Genomic DNA, 12,271 nt, shown 5'->3' on the forward strand with positions numbered 1-12,271 from the left:
AAAAAAGGAGAGAATGTGATCAGGCAGGAGACTAGAACAAAGCCATACACTAGAGATTTAGGGTATATTTTGGTCTGTTAGAAGAAACTGTGTCCCAAAATTTTAAGGAGAGAACAACTTATAATATATATATATATGTATATATATATATATATATATATACAAAAAATAAGGTTAACTACTATGAAGGGAGAGAATATGACTCTAAAAATGAAAAATAAAGATTTTTTAAAAAGGGATTGATAAGATGTTTGTTGAAAAAGGGGGAAAAGAAAAATTAAAAAAAAAAGAAAAAGAAGTTAAAAAAAGAAGAAATTAACTTTGAAAGACTAAGGAATCATGGGGAAAAAGCCATGAATTCTATGTGCAGTATTCCCCTATCTCTGGATTTCTGCCATTCTCATTGATCGGTAACTTGGTCTTGGCTGGCTGTTCTTGCTGATCTTCTGGGGGAGGGGCCTGTTGCCATGGTTCCCAAATGTCTTTGCCAGAGGAGGAATTGCCCTGCCCTTGCCGGGGCCAGGCTAAGTAATCTGCTCTTTGCTCTCTTTAGCTTTTTTTCCCTGCAAGCTTTCCGTCCAGCTTTGGAGGACGAGAGTGAAAATGGCGGCCTCCAATCTCTGCCCTGGAGAACCGAGAACTCGGGCCCCACTCCTCAGTGAGCCCTCAGAGAAAAGCAGTCAATCACTCCCGTCTCCCCTGTCTCCTGCTGCACTCCATGCTCACCTGGGCTGTGACCCAGTGTTTCTATCTCTGGCACACGACCCTGGGTGGAGTCTCCAAATCCAGCAGATCCTTGCGGTGCGCTCCACGCTGATCCTCCAGGGGGAGGAAGGGGAGTATCCCTGGATCTGCTGCTTCTTGGGTCCCTGCTGGGGGAGCAGTGGCCTGACTGTGCCACAGCTCATGGTTTATGGCAACCCCGAGTTGAGAGCCCGCACCTCAGCTCCGTCTCTGCAGCCCGGCTTCCCTCCTCTGATACCTGGCAGCTCTACCGCACTCAGGTACCTCCAGTCTTTCTGTGACCCCGAGGATCCTGAAACCACACTGTCCCAGAGAGGGTTCCACCCCTGATTAGCCACTGGAGCGACATCCCTCAGCGGAGCCGACTTCTAAAAGTTCCAATTTTGTGCTCTGCTGCCCTATCACTTGCCAGTAGTGGCTGATGGAGGCTCCCTCCCCCCATGGTCTATCTTCCCGAATTTTGCCTCGGATTCACTTCTCTGCATATCCTACCTTCCAGAAAGTGGTCGCTTTTCTGTTCAGAGAGTTGTTGCTATTCTTTTCTTCAATCTCCTGTTGAGTTCGTAGGTGTTCAGAATGGTTTGATCCCTATCTAGCTGAATTCCTGGGACCGGACAAAATTTAAGTCTCCTACTTCTCTGCCATCCTGCTCCTCCGCCCGTGTTTATTGGTTTTAAACCAAGGCCTGGTATATTTTCTGACAATATGAATAGATATTTTATTCCAGACTTTTGTGAAAAATAGCCTAGAGGCTGACTTTTATATTTTAGTACAATAATTTTAATTTTATAAATTTCATTTCCTTCTGCTGTTTACATTTTGGGAAGTGGATTAAAGTAAGGGGTTATACAGAATTTCTGAGCTTTTATTTTTTTATTTATTTTAAAGATTTTATTTATTCATTTTGAAACAGAGAGATACAGAGAGAGAGAGAGAACATGAGCGGAAAAGGGGGGCAGAGGGAGAGGGAGGAAACAGACTACTCACTGAACTGGGAGCCCGATGTGGAGCTCGATCCCAGGACCCCAGGATCATGACCTGAGTTGAAGGCAGATGCTTAACCATCTGAGACACTCAGGCACCCCATTTCTGAGCCTTTATTGACTAATTTCACTGAGACTTTCAAGTTAGAATCATGGCCTGGTCTAAAATAGAAGTGGCTTATTCTGGGCCTGATTTCTTTTCTTTCTTTTTTTTTTTCTTTTTTGAGAGAGAGAAGGAGAGAGTGAGCAGCGAGCACAGGAGGGGCAGAGGGAGTGGGACAGAGAAAATCTTAAGCAGTCTCCAAGCTCAGCACAGTGCCTGACATGGAGCTCAGTCTCATGACCCTGAGATCATGACCTGTGCCAAAATCAAGAATCAGACGCTTAACGGACTGAGCCACCCAGGTGCCCCTGGCTGGGCCTGATATTTTAATTAATATATTATCATAGTTCTGAATTGAAGTATATACCATAGCTTAATTTTAAGTATGGAAAATATTTTATTATCATAGATTAAAGAATGTCTTTTTATTTATTTTGTTTCAAGTTTTTATTAAATTCCACTTAGTTAATGTATAGTATAATATTAGTTTCAGGAGTAGAATTTAGTGATTCATTATTTACATATCACACCCAGTGCTCATCACAAATGCCCTCTTTAATACCCATTGCCCATTTAACCCATTCCCCCCGCCCACCGTCCCTCCCGCTACCTTCAGTTTGTTTGTTCTCTATACTTCAGAGTCTGTTTTATGGTTTGCCTCCCCTTTTTCACCCATGTTCATCTGTTTGGTTTCTTAAATTCCACATATGAGTGAAATCATATGGTATTTGTCTTTCTCTGACTGACTTATTTTGCTTAGCATAATACACTCTAGCTCCCTCCACATCATGGCAAATAGCAAGATTTCATTCTTTTTATGGCTGAGTAATATTCCATTGGGTAAATACCTAGTGGTTCAATTCCTGCACATAGGGTAGCTCTATTTTTAACTTTTTGAGGAAATTCCATGCTGTTTTCCAGAGTGGCTGCACCAGTTTTCATTCCCATCAACAGCATAAGAGGGTTCCCCTTTCTCTGCATCCTTGCCAACATCTCTTGTTTTCTGTGATGTTGATCTTAGCCATTCTGATAGGTATAAGGTGATACCTCACTGTAGTTTTGATTTGTATTGCCCTGATGATGAGTGATGGTGAGCATCTTTTTATGTGTCTGTTAGTCATCTGTATGTCTTCTTTGGAAAAATGTTTATTCGTGTCTTCTGCCCATTTTTTAACTGGATTATTTGTCTTTTGGGTGTTGAGTCTTAAATAGATTATTTCAGTATAGTGTATAAAATTTCATTATGAAAGGCAGAAAATTGCTGATGAAACTTTGGCAAAGATGCCTAAAAAAATCACTTTACTCAATAGTAATAAACATTTATTGAGCATTATGTGCTGACACTATCACATTTTCTTTACATTCATTAACATATTTAATCTTCACAATAACATTGAGTAATAGTACTATTTTATTCTTTACAGATAAAGACATTGACACAGGGAAAGACTAAATTAGTTCCCAAGGTCTCATAAATAGAAAAAGTCAGTACTGAAATGGGACAAAGCTTATTTGGGTTTTTATGTTCTGATATGCTTGCTCTAATGACACAGTTACTATCCTACTTTGTAAATATTTATGCATTTTGTTATTTAACTTTGTTATTTAACATGGCTTCATTCATTCAAAACTTGCTTACAAAGAGCAAAGAATGTTTTTACATGACATGATTTAAAATAGGGTGGCTCAGTCAGTTGAGCATTGGACTCCTGATCTCAGCTCAGGTCTTGATCTCAGGGTCGTGAGTTCAGGCCCACATTGGGCTCCACATGGCATAGAACCTACTTAAAAAATAAAATAAATAAAATAGGTAAACCAGAGAAGTTATCTGCTCTTATGATGTTTGCAGACATATCAAAAGGCAATCTAATTGCAGATTCAGGTATAATAAATTCTTTCAGGAGATCAATGCACTGGAAGGATTTGGGAAATCAGAATGACTTGTGTTTTGGTCCCAAGATATGCGGAGCATTTTGGGAGAATAATTTCTTGAGGATAAGTGGCTTGGGAAGGTAGGCATTTTGACAACAATTAAGCAAATAAATGAGAGGTATACTGGATTTAGATGACATAATCTCTGTAACACTATTTCAGAGGTCTTGATATCTTGTGGAGATTTTGTTAGGCACTTGTAGATGTTGAACACAAACCTTGCAGCAATGTTTTATCTCTATTCCCTCTTATTTGGCCTGGGAATTATTGGTAAATGGTGTGTAGTCTCATTTTATCTCACTTTAGCATAAGATTTCATCTTTTGGGGGGGCTTATTTGGAGCCCCATGATTAATATGAAAATTCCTTTAAGCTGGAGACATTTGAGATTCAACAGATATAAGAAAGAAGGCTTCTTAGATTTTTCCTAATCTGACTGAAAGCAAACAACTTCTGGGAAATGAGGCTGTCATAAATTTCCTCTTTGGAGCAGATCTTCTCCCAGGAAGAAGACTTAGAGTAAACCAAACATAAATCCTCTCTCAGGGGACTTTCTCGGCCACGAAGAAGGAAAGACCACTCCCACCTACATAAACAGACATCCCAAACTCTTATCTCCTGTTTCTTCTTCTGAAAATCCTTTTGTCTTTCCTAAAGAGACCCATTTGTTTTTCTCATAGAAGCCTTTTTATCTTCTTCTTTTCTCCTACTAATTTAGGTATATTTTAGTCTCTAACTTTAGGTATATTAGGTCTCTAACTTTAACCATTTAGTGAGCTAGCTATTGCTCTTGTTAACTTTCATATGCATACAAATAAACCTTTTGTTCTTCTCTTAATTTGACCTTTGTAACTTTAATTCACAAGCCCCCAACATTGAAGCTAAGATGATAGAGGAAAAGTTTTCCCTCCTTGACAATCTTTATACAGCCAACACAATGTAGATTAGCTTCCAGAAGCAAGTATGTCCACATACGTCTGGTTTCACATGCTGCAGCAATTTGGTGTCTATTGGCTCTGAGCCCCGCTCAAGATGCTAATTTTCCCTAGGGCTAGACTCTACATTTAGTAATTTATTGGTCTGGGTAAAGCCTGAGCATTAGTACATTTTTTCAGAGTTTCCCAAGTTAAAACTAATGTTCAGTTAGAGTGGAGCATGGAGATCCTAAAGAAAACCACTTGAAGTTTTATCTGTTCTAGAGGCTTCTGTCTTAATAAATGAGGCTTGGGGGTGCAGAGGTCTTATTTTTTTGTTTTGTTTTATTTTTCATTACTTTTATTCTTTTAATTAAAATTCAATAGCCAACATATAATACATCATTCGTTTTTGATGTAGTGTTCAATGATTCATTAGTTGCATATAACACCCAGCATTCATCACATCACGTGCCCTCCCTAATGCAGAGGTCTTATAATGTGCAGTTTTGGGTCACCTGGGCTGAATGATATTGTCAACAGGCAAAAGATAATAATCTGTCTGGCACTTCTCCAAGTGATAATGTTATAAATATGCTTAAATTATAGTCACTGCCCTTACGGAGTTTACAGTCTACTTGGGAATAGTTTTACATACAACGAAGTCTAAATTTGTGAGAAGAGGTATGTTAGGGATGTATACAAATTACCAGAGTAATAAATAAGATCATTACTCTGTCAGGATGGATGAGGTACATATAGAAAGGAACACTTGACCCAGGACTTAAAAAAGTAGAAATTTGACAGGTGATAAAGAAGAGGAGAAAATAAAAGTTTTAGAAACTAAGGATAGGTAGCATGTGTAAGAAAGAGACATAAATAAGGCATATTTTAAATGTCCTTGGGTTTAGTGTGGATGAAGCATAAAGTGGAATATGGAAAAGTGACAACAGATCAAGTTGATAAGGATGGCTCAAGCTAGATTGGGGGATTTGGATTCTACCACAGTGGTTAAGCCAGAATGAGACAACAATATTTTTGATCTAGAAAATCAGCATAGAAAATAATTTTTTTAAAGTTTGTGTGGTTTTTAATATTTATCTGAAATGTCAACAACCTAAAAAAACCCCACACATTTTAATCTTCTTGAATGTGAAATATATTGAATTGACATATGTCATATGTTGTTTAATAAAGGGATTTCATGTGAACTCATGGCTCACATTTTTTTCAAGCCTTCCAGCAAACTTTAAGTTACATGGATTGTGTCAAATATTGTAAATGAGTATCAATAAATTCTTAGTTTAATAAATAGTAGGAATTATCAAATATGAAAAAATACAATTCTGGCATTGCATAAGGAGTCTGTCAATAGGTATTCTAATGAAACTTTTTTTTTTAAAGATTTTTTATTTATTTGACAGAAAGACACAGCGAGAGAAGGAACACAAGCAGGGAGAGTGGGAGAGGGAGAAGCAGGCTTCTCGCTGAGCAGGGAGCCCGATGTGGGGCTTGATCCCAGGACCCCGGGATCATGACCTCATCCGAGGGCAGACGCTTAACGACTGAGCCACCCAGGCACCCCTGTCAACAGGTATTCAAATGAATATTTATCATATTAATTAAATTGAATGATATTTTTAAACTCGCTGACAATAGATGACTAGTGACTAAAGGTGACAAATAAATAAGAAAATTTTAAACTGGGAATAAAAAATGCTTTTTCTCATTGTGTATCTGGAAGCAAATGTTCAGCATTTGTAAGATGAGATTTACTAAATTGTGTTACATTTCAGCAGAGCAAAGCCTGGTAACGGCCTTTCAATACAGAGAATACAGTTTCTATATGGATGTCTGCCCTATACATAAGTGGCTATGTCTACATAATAATTAGATAAATATACATAAAAATAACTATATTCAAAAAGCATAACTATTTGAAAGTGTCAAACAATCGCGACTTGAAAAGAAACTGAATTGTTCGTCATCTTGCCTTTTCTAACTGTTAAGTTTGAAGTAGTATATCCTTCAGAGTGGTAAAATTAAATTGATAAAGTGAAAGCAATAAAGGTAAATTAATGGGGTGGGAAGGGTACTGTGGAATAATGGAAGAATCTCATACAAAGGAGGAAATGATTATTCTTAGGAAAAAGACTTATATGTATGTAGTCTAAGTCCTAGCTATTGATTGTAAAGGAAAATAACTTCAAAATGGGTCTATATTCACACACACATAACACAAATCTGCACAAATATCAGCCTCATCCAAGGGTCTTGTGATATTTCTCCAATCACATTAAAATACTGAAAGATATATTTTACACAAATCCATGTGGAAACACTATAATTCTTTTCCCCAAATCATGGAATTCCAATATGGGCTCTCTATGATTCTCTTTTACATTCAAATGGGTAAGGAAGGGAGGAAGTAAGGGAGGGAAAGAAGAAACAAGACAGACAAATTAGGTTTTTCTTTGCAAAATTAATTGAACCTTATATTATTTTACAAACCAAAGATAGTATTATGTAATAACATCATAGTGTATAAAATTTTAAGACAATTTTGAAAAGGACTTTTTATCTATGATTATCATTACTTAAGATGAGTAAGTACAGGGGTGCCAAGGTGGCTCAGTCAGTTAAATATCTGATTCTTGGTTTTGGTTCAGGTCATGATCTCAGAGCCTTGAGATTCAGCCCCACACGAGGCTCCACACCCAGCACAGAGTCTGCTTGAGATTCTCTCTCTTCCTCTCCCTTTGCCCCTCCCCCTGCTCATTCGCATGCATGCACTCTGTCTCTCTAAAATAAATAAAATCTCTTTTAAAAAGTCTGTTTAAAAAGAAGATGAATAGGTACATGTGATGACCATAGAACTGAATAGAATGTTGAATAAGACACTGTTCAGTGTTAGAAAAACTTAGAACACGAGAGTAAGATTCTGGGATATAATGTGGACCGTATATTCTACATTACCAACCAGACCGTGTTAAGGAGAACAGATATAATCAGAGCAAAGAGAACACACACACACACACACACACACACACACACACACACATACACACACAGTTAAATTGCAGAGTAATACCATGTACTAGGATCAAAGAATCTTTTGCAAAAGGATACATGATTTTAACTATGTAAGATGACTTTTATTTCTAGCCCATGTGCTAGCTCTTGAGAGGAAGGGAAGGCAAGGGAAGTTAAATTAAGGAGAAATTCTAATATGTAGCAGCCACTTAAATATGTCAAGAAAGAGATTGATAGGAGTTGAAAATTACTCAGAACTTCTCTATTTCAGTTTTTAAAAAAGTAGCAGTGTGTTCTATTGGAAAGAAAGTAAGAGAAGCAGACCCATTACCACCATATTTAATGATGTCAGTCATTAGCATATATGTGATCTAATATTCAGTCAGATACCTAGAGAGGGGCAGATGATGAGAACAACCCAGAGGTTAAGAAAATTGAGTTCGGTGTTTCCCTGTTAGCAAATAACTTTACCTGGAATCTAATGTAGACATAATAGGCTAAAAAAGAGTGAACTCAGGAAAACATCAGTACCTTTAGAGACATGGTAAACGTGTCCAGAGAAAAGACAAAAAAAAACCCCAACCAACCAACCAAACAAACAAAAAACAAAACAAGAAAGGTATTTGGAAAGCTTGGCTTGAAGATGGTACTGAGTATGATATCCATTAAATTGTATTATAGAAGTGAATGGAGATGGTGCTCTTTCAGGCCATTACTCAGTGAATGGAATCAAATAGCTCAAATGGGTTTTGAGAAATCTTCTGTTCAAACCCCTTGCCTCAAGACAGATGGGACGGGTAAACTATGCAGGCTAGGTGCTTTTTTGTTGTTCTTGAATATTTGAAAAACCTATCCTAATAACTTGCTCCAGTGTTTTGTCCTTCTTGGGTTATCTTTTCTTTCTATCTAGTCAAAACTCATCCCTGCTGAGAGTTAGGACACAGTGTTAGGTACAACCAAACAAAGAGAAACAAATAATGAAATTTAGCACCATTTGTGACACTTACAACCTAGTATCTTGTGCTTACAATTGAGGCATTTTGCACAATTATTTTAATAATTAAGATAGAGAACTTAGAATGTAAATTTGTCATCATTTTATTCCTCACTGCTTAGGTTAAAGAAGAAGAAACTGTCCCTATATTTGATAACTCTCCTAGTATTCTGAGCTCTTCTTCATTTCAATTGTCAATTATAAGTGCAGTTCTCTTAACTTTAGGCACAAGTCTTTAATAGGACTTGATGAACATAAACTATGTTAGAAAATTTCTATTAACTTCAGGTGGACTTCTTTTCTATTCTATTCAAATGGTTTACATTAGTTTTTGGAGATGGAAAACGAATGTGTCTTAAATAAATAAAAAAGAAACATTATTTCTAGAACTTTTTCTTTCCTTTTTTTTTTACTTCCCGGAGCTTTGAGATGAATTCTGTCCACATTGTTTAGCGGTGCAGCTATAAAGGTGGCCTTACAAGACAGACAAGCAAACAAGCAAAAAATAATTTTTCCATTTTTTTATTATGTCTCTCTCTCTCTCTCACACACACACAGTAAACATAATGTATAGAATGAAATGATCATACCAATCAACCATAATTTGGCCTTATTGTTGATTTCCTGCCTGGGGGGAGATTGGGGCTTAGTCTTGGAGTATTAAGAATGAAGTGAGAAATGTTTTTTGTTTGTTTTTTTGTACAGATAATTCTGTCTTGTGGAAGAAGGCTGAAAATCCTGTACTTGAATTGCTGAAAATTTAATTTTGTTGTTTAACTCTAAAACTGCACTTGGGAATTCTGAATTTTGATCTTTTCCTGGGCTAGCAGTTTGAAGTATGATCCTCTCTCATGATGCTGGTCAATGGCGGTGAGCTTCGGCTCCCAGTCAGCCAGGCAATCATGAAGGTAAAAAATCAATACATGTACAACCATTCTGTACCCATAGAGCTATTCTGATTTTCACTCTTAGTACAGTATTCAATAAATTACATGCGATATTCAACACTTTATTATAAAATAGGCTTTGTGTTAGATGATTTTGCCTGATTTGTAGGTTAATGTAAGTGTTCTGAGTGAGTTTAGGGTGGTCTAGGCTAAGCCATTGATGTTCCATAGATTAGGTGTATTAAATGCATTTTTGACTTCCTTTATTTTCAACTTACAATGGGCTTCTCAGGACATAACCCTGTCATAAGTGAGGAAGATCTCCATCATTATTGTGAAAAGAAATACATTTACACATGTTATTAGAAAAGTGCTTAGCACATTATAAATGCTCAAAAGTGAGAACAGTACTCATATTTAGGTATAGTTACCATTATTATTGATTTTCAAAAAATATATAGCTATTTCCTATTTATTAAATATATTCTGTGTTCTATTTGACAACCTAGAGATTAGATACTCTTACTAGATTATAAAAAATATTCCAAAGATTTTTAAAACACAATAGAAATATAAAATATACTAGTGTTGAATATAAAGATAAGTATTATGTATCGTACACATTATTTGCTAGAAAAATATGTTCCCCCTTCAAGGAGTCCTTCTCTACTTAAAACAGTATGTCTATTCATTTACCCAGCTTTGTTTCTCTTCATACCATTTACAACTACCTGAAATGATAGTTAATTTGCTTTTACTCAGTACCATCCTCAATTAAATTGTAAGCTCAAGGTACACAGAGACTGTCATTTTAAAAGATGTAATGTCAACAAATTTACAATGAATAGTAACTGAGTCTTGGAGATCTAATGCACAGTTTGATGACTATAGACAACAATATTGAATTATAATCATCAGCTTGTTAAGACACTAGATCATAATTATTCCAACCACTAAAAATAAATGATAATTACATGACATGATAGACGTGCTAATTATTGCTACAGTGGCAATCATATTACAATATAAAAATGTATCAAATTAACATGTTGTACACCTTAAATTTACAGTGTTATATGTCAAATGTATTTCAATAAAAAATAAGAACCTCACAGGTGGTAGATGCTTAATTAATGTTAGGTGTGGGTCAAATATTGAATTAATTGAGGGATTACTTTTAAAAGAATACACTAGCTAGGATATTGATTTGATTCTGGGACATATTTTCCTGGAAAGCAAAGAGACAGCTTTTCTTTGTTATCAATTTGTGCAAGCTTTATAAAATTACTTAATTTCTCTGCCCTGGTTTTCTCATATTTAACAGGAGGATTTAAGAGCATGATTGTGTTTATTCTCTAAGAGAATATCTTTCTAAAATGGGGTTATACAAAACCCAGAAAGCTGAAAACCTAAATCCTAATCCCACCTTTGCCTCTTACTAAACCCAGTTTTTCCAAGTGTAAAAAGAGGTTTATTAGACCTATTCAACCGGTTTGCAAAAGCACATAAACACAATGTCTCATCTCTGTATGGTCTCCATATGTTTTTTCGTTTGTTTGTTTGTTTGTTTCTTTTAAGGTACTTTCTGGTTCCAATAATTAATAATTTAATTATACAATTCTAGCACTAAGGTAAGCATGAGTAAACTGGGCATTATCAAATCACACCATTTTGGAAGGTTTTAAACTCCTCTGTTAAAGTACTCAAGACCCCACAAGCTAGATTATAATCTCAAATAATGAAAATGCCAAACATAGATCTATTTCAGTGCAATGCTCATTATAACTTCTTAAAATCAAACTTGTTAGTGGTGTACATCTCTGAAGACAGCTGATCCAGATGAAGTCTGAGCCTGGCTTTTATCACTGACTCACTCAGAACGACTAGAAAAAGATAGCGTGGATTATACTGGCGGGTCACATGTGACTGGTGAGCTGTCTTTGACTTAGCAGTGAGGTGCAGCGACAGGTGTATTGGAGCTGTAAGCGGTATCGAATATATCCAGGACATTACACAATAAGAAAGCAGTGGAAAGGTCTTCTCTCTGAATGTAATATTCGCTTCTGCCTAAAATCAGAAAATATACACATGTGGATTTCAGCATACTAATGACATGACAGAAGTTGGTTAAGTTTGTGCTAAGGCAGCTCCTGGCCTGACTCTAAATTTAGTCATCTCTGACTGTGAGATACTGCTGATGAAACTCGCAACTTAGTTTGCATAGCCATTCCAATATTATCTCAAGGCAGCTTCTAAGTAGATACTTAAACCAATATTCACCAACATGAGCTTTCTTGTTCAACTTCCCTATTGGCACCAACTTATACTTGTGATAACATGGTTAAAATTAATTCTAAGTTCATGTGTGCCTGCTGCTAAAACAAACACACACTCTTATTTTAATAATACAGTCCATACTGGAATTAGAGACAAGGTTGAAAAAATCAAATACGTTTCAGTAAACTAAATTTTAGTGTAAGCTTCCAAAGAGACAACATGCAGGAGTGTACCGTCCTCTTTTCTACACCACAAGAATGTCTCTTATCCTGTGTACATTAGTTCAATTAAGTATTCAAGTTTCCTTGCTATTCAATATAAAGTATTCCTCTGACCTACTAAAGTGTTACAGTTGATAATATTGACAAGGATTTTTTTTTTTTCTCTTCACTTCTGGGCACATGG

The sequence above is a fragment of the Zalophus californianus genome, chromosome 7, assembly GCF_009762305.2.
Source record: "Zalophus californianus isolate mZalCal1 chromosome 7, mZalCal1.pri.v2, whole genome shotgun sequence".
Lineage (NCBI taxonomy): Eukaryota > Metazoa > Chordata > Mammalia > Carnivora > Otariidae > Zalophus > Zalophus californianus.